Source organism: Protopterus annectens, chromosome 10.part0, assembly GCF_019279795.1.
Source record: "Protopterus annectens isolate FY-2018-M chromosome 10.part0, PAN1.0, whole genome shotgun sequence".
NCBI classification, from domain to species: domain Eukaryota; kingdom Metazoa; phylum Chordata; order Ceratodontiformes; family Protopteridae; genus Protopterus; species Protopterus annectens.
Genome location: NC_056744.1, coordinates 941224896 through 941230895, shown reverse-complemented (window position 1 = coordinate 941230895; position 6000 = coordinate 941224896). Strand labels below are relative to the sequence as shown.

The following is a 6000-nucleotide window of genomic DNA, read 5'->3' as shown; positions in this document are numbered from 1 at the left end:
AAGTTGTTGCAAAAAGGAGTAAAATCCCAAGATTGGAGGAACTCCCTGGTCAGCCTCAGCAAGAACCTGAGATCCCTCATAAAATCCTCCAAAGCCAGTTATAAAAATTAAAATCACCACTGATTCCAAAGACGACCACAAAGCATTCTACAGCTATGTCAAGAATATCAATGACAACACTCAGATCTGCTCTGAACTACAGTGCAATGGCACTAAATATACAGAACCAACCAACATTGCCAACAACCTGGCAGACAAGTTCAGTGCTAACTTTACCCACCTCTCACCCTCCAAAGGACCCATCTTAATACCAAAAGAATGCAAAGCCCCTGTATTCACGGATGAACAAGTAAGGACAGCACACTCCAAAACCAAGAACACAGCAACCATGGGACCAGACAACATCCCAGGCTGCGGACTGCATGAACTACAGAACAAACTGGCACCCCACCTAAGTACCATGTTCAGTCATTGCCTCACCTCAGGCTATGTGCCTACTGAATGGCGCACATCGGTTATCCCACTCCACAAAGGGGGTACCACCATGGACCCTGGAAACTACCACCCCATTAACCTGACGAGCCTGGTCTGCAAGGCCATGGAACGTATCATCTTGGAGCTTGTAAACAAAGACTTACTTGACCTCCAAACCCTGGACCCCACTCAGTTTGGGTTTGTAAAAAGGTAGATCATGTCTACTAAACCTGATTGACTTCTTTGAAGCAGTCACTAGAGCCGTAGACGAGGGCAAGGTAGTGCACACAGCCTATCTTGACCTCACCAAGGCTTTCAGTACCATCCCCCACTCTGGAATTATAGATAAACTCACTAAACTGGGTATAAATCCCTATGTCACAAGATGGGTGGCCAACTAGCTCACTGACAGAACCCACACAGCAAAAGTAGCCTACACCAAGTCTGACTTCAGAACAGTGACGAGTGGAGTACCACATGGTTCAGTTCTGGGTCCTCTCCTGTTCGGCATCTACTTCTCTTGAGTGCAGGCCAACACAGAAGGTCTTTGGCTAGCAAAGTTTGCAGATGACTGCAAACTGGGAGCCGTAATAGAATCCCCCTCATGATATAGACATTCTACAAAAGGGCCTCACAGAGACAGATGCTTGGTGTCAAAGTCATGGCCTCGAGCTCAATGCCAAGAAGTGCATGGTCATCCCCTTTGGGGAAAAACTCAGTATCCATGAACTACCACATAGGCGGTAGCTCACTAAACACTGAAAGTGTGATGAGACCTCGGGACACAGGTGGACAGTAGTCTCTCTTTTTTTTTTGATGACCACATCGCCACAGTAGTCAGGAAATCCTTCTACTTGGCACACCTCATCACAAAAGGGTTCTCCTCTAGAAAAAAGGAGGTCATTGTACATCTCTACTCATCCGTCATCAGACCCTTTTATAGAGTCCAATGCCCCAATTGGCATGCATCTCACAAGACACCTACAGCAATTGGAAAGGCCACAAAACTAGCTCACTAAGAGGATTACCGGCCTCAAACAGATGCCATACGCAGACCGTCTCAAAAAAACTCCAGCTCTACTCCTTTGCATATTGCCTACTCAGAGGTGATCTCTGCCTAACATAACAAAGCTATGTCAAACCCAGAGGTGTTGGGACATGCTGCACTTAAAGAAATCCCAATCTCTCCGAACCACACACTCTAGGACCTAAACCTTGTCGCCACAATAAACTAACCATGCTGGAGGGATAGATTCCTGTCCCAGAGACTTCCCATACTCTGGAACAAACCACCCATTCATGTTTAGCAAAGCTCCTCATTGGCCCTCTTTTTAAGAAAAACCTTGACGAGTGGATGGGAAACAGAAAATTCACCCTGGGGATCGCTTCTGTGGCACTGCTTGACAGGGGCACAGGAAAATAATTTTCTTGGGTGGTGAAAGCCAGGGTACGTTTTTGGCTAGGCTTATATAGGCCCCAGGACAAATAGCCTAGAACCTATAATCTTTTTTCTTCAGTGTTACTTTAATTTAAAGATTCTTTTTTCCAGGTTTTTGAAAATTTTACTCTGAGGTGGAAAGCAAGCCTTGGTTTCTTTGAATGGGGTTGAAAGGATTAACTGTTTGTGAAATACAGGAATTTGAAACCTTTTAGTAAGAAAAATAGATGAAGGTTATTTTGAGAGGCCTGTTAGAAAAGGCAGCTGTTTGAGTTTCTTTATCTTACCTACTGTCCCTCTTATCTGCAAGTCCAATAGCTTCTGAGCTGCCCACCCCTTATATAAATTTAACTTCAAAAGTCCCTCACATTCTTATCTCATTTGCTGCCACCAGTGATGGCTTTAAGTTGTTATTGTGATAGTCCACCCTCTTAAACTAATTTAAACAAGTTAACATTCATTCTTACTTAATATACTGGCACACACACAGTTTTTAACAATTTTTATTTATATTCGGAAGGTAAGGTTACTTTCAGAATCTTCATTTAATACCAGTACCTGTCCTATAAAGAAGCCAACAGATAAACTCTAACACAGTGGTTAAAAATGAACCTTATTATAAAACTTATCGCGTTACCAAGTCTTTGACAAAAGTAAAAGTAGGTTTTGAGTAACAGTTCAAATTTATCTGAATTATATTTTTATGCAGGAAGAATTTTGCTTATATCCTGTGTTTGAGACTTGATAAATAACGGTTATCTCAGGCAGTGTAAGATGTGCTTTGTGGTCACAGAAGGCACACACTTTGTTGATGCTCCTAAATAAAGTTATAAGCTTGTGGCATGCATAAGACTATGATTTAGGTCTCTCAGGATCAAGTAAGGACCTAGGAGCTGGAGGAGCCAATGTGAAGGGATAGAAGTGAACTGCTGCCATCATTTTTAGCGGTCTTGGGGGAAGGACAAATTGACCTGCTGTACTGGCTTCTAGTAGAGGTGGAGATCATGTGCAACAGCAGGATAAGTCACATGTGCACATATGATGGGTACATCCAGCAGTGCACAGCAGCAGGAGGTTGGCACTTGTGTGAATACACATACGTGTCACAGCTCACTACTCAACTGCCATGCCTCAGTGGCTTGCACATTATATCCACAGGCAGTGGTACTGATAAAACAAATTAGAATAAGCCATCCCTTCACCATTGTATGGGCAGGCTTAGAAACTTGGTGTGCCTTGTTACCCAGCCTGAGGACTGCCCTTAAATGTATGCAATCAGGCTTGGGGGGGGGGGGGGTTTGAACCTAGAGTCTCAAGACTTTTGGAACAAAGAAATGAGGATGATGGTGCTGCCACAATGAAAATCCCTCTGGTCCTATCTGTCCTACAGAGGAAAGAGAGGTCTCATTGCCAGTTAGAAGAGGCTGCTGCATGCAGGAGGGCGTGTGTGTGTGTGTGTGTGTGTGTGTGTTTACATATGATTATATAAAATGCATTTATATGTACGTATATATAATACAAGTAAGTGTATGCTTGTTTTTATATTTAATGTGTGTATCTCTGTATAAACGTAGTGTTTGTGTGTAAATGTCTGTATGTATTTAATGTTTATATCCACACAATGTGGAGACAAATGCATTTATATACATATATTTGCGGGTTAACTACACACTACCGAAAACCCACAATACCGACGCCCATAAACCCGACACCAAATACCCAAAAGACTACAAGACCAACGGACCACAAGTGCGAAATTCAAAATCGCGATCGTTTGAAACACACACACAAGTACACAGCTTCCCCTCACAATCAAACGAATAAACTTGCACTATATTCGCCCCCCCACACCCCCCTACTTTAATATTCTAACTCCGAGATTGCACAAACATACACATAAGACAAACTCACACCTACACATTACAGTCCCTCACACACACACCAGTCACAACACACACTAAAGCCCCTCACAAACATACTTACACACATACTTACCTGAACCGCAACACCAGAAGCGCTAACTCAAAATCTCCAAACATCGAGATTATGAAATTCGCACTTCTGGTCTTGCGATCATCTGGTCTTTTGGTGTTCTGGTCTCCGGATTCCGAGCGTCGGTAATATGGGCGTTCGGTCTTCCGTAGTAGACCCATATTTGCATGCATATACACGTGTGCATATATAATATGTAGAAAATATATGTAAAGAGCACTGAACCATGGCTAGATAAAATGCTAGTTTAATGAAAGAAGTACAATGGTGAGCGCTTTCGCAGTCAAGCTGCTTCTTCAGACAATTCAAATATTTAAGTACACTCTCCACATCAATTCAACATTTAAAGATGCATCAAAAAAAAAAAAAAAAAATATATATATATATATATATATATATATATATATATATATATATATATATAAAAGGACCAACAACTCATAAATAGTCCCTATCTCACCATAAAAATGATAAATACATATTCATTAAAATCATCCATTCATTCATAAAAATGTGTTCATAAAAATAATACAACATCCTCTCCTCTATGTAAAGGTCTGTTGGCTAATATGGGTTGAATGGATAACTTAAGTCCTTTGCCCATATTCGCCCTCATTCTAATAATCCATTTGAGCTCACTATTTTCAACCCTATTCCTAACGGGCCCCTGTCTAGCATTAAATGGTACCAGCTCTATAACCATAAATCTGAACTCCTGTTCTTTACCCACGGTCATAACATGTCATGCCAGTGCATTGGTGTCAGCATGTCTAGATATGTCATAGAGGTGTTCTCTAATCCAATCTCGTAACCTGCGTGTAGTCATACCTATATAGAAAGAAAAACAAACTAAGCAATAACCTAGATATACCAAATTAGTTGAATTAGTCTGCCCTCAAATGAAAAGCTCAATTGTTTCCCTGTATCTGGATGGTGGAATCCCTCTGAAGTATCAAGATACCTGCAGAAATTGCATTCTTTACATGGTAAAGTACCATATCCAGACCCTAGAGTCTAGGTATCTTCTCCATGGCTCAATTTAGGGCCACAGAGGATTTGTTTGAGAGATTTCTTATTTTTAAAAGCATAGTGTGGAACATCACCATTTGTCTTATTCTTTTATCGGTACAGAGAATGTTTCATTTCTTAGAAAACATATTTTTCAACAAATTAATGTTGCTGGAATAAGTCACTGGAACTTTCATGTACTTGTTCCTAGGATTAACTTCAGTGGCTGCCCTTTTCATCCCAGAAAAATATGGTCTACCTAGATTTGTTCTCGCACTGTGTCTGTGCAATGGTCATATTAACCTCTTTCCTAGAATAGCGCCTCTCAAGGAAGGATTTACCAAGATTTGCAAGTGCTCCATCAAAGCTCTTTATTAGCTGTTATTGTTAATAAATTCCACAAACTGGGTAAAACTGGACATATCCCCCTCCCAAAGAAGGAACAGTTTCAAGAGGACTTCTAGGATTCTGTTGACAATAAATTACCCTCTGACACCTGCATTATGGCAGCCTTAGATGTGCAATCGTTGTGTACAGTTATTCCCAACTGTCAAGGGATAGATATGCTTAAACGACAAGGGATAGATATGCTTAAACGACATCTAATTGCTGATGGTACTTATGACGTAAATAAAATTAATCTAATATGTTTCCTGTTAGAAATGGTTCTGGAAAATAAGTTGCTTTTTTGAGGATAAGCTTTTTAGGCAATGAGCTGGCGTGGCTATGGGCACATCCCTGTGCCAATAGCTAGGATATGTCCAGTTTTACCCAGTTTGTGGAATTTATTAACAATACCACTGGGTTTCTGAAGTTCACAGCCAATACTTCCCATACATCAATTGAGTTTCTAGATGTATGTGTTCGTAGATCTGTGCAAGGAGATTTTATCACAGAAATATACAGGAAGGAATGTTATAGGAATACCCATTTGGAATGTAGTAGTATGCACCCCCAGCATATTTTTAAGAACGTAATGAAAAGGCAAGCACTGAGAGTGTCAAGGTTAACAGCTAATGATGACAGCTTTGATGGAGCACTTGCAAATCTTGGCAAAATCCTTCCTTGAGAGGCTATCCTAGGAAAGA

The 6000-nt window shown here is 40.9% G+C and overlaps 1 protein-coding gene across 1 annotated transcript in view; it reads left to right on the top strand.

Annotated features, from left to right (window-relative positions):
- RTCA (RNA 3'-terminal phosphate cyclase) overlaps positions 1-6000 on the top strand; it is a 337192-nt gene that overhangs the window by 31429 nt on the left and 299763 nt on the right. The window lies entirely within an intron of this gene.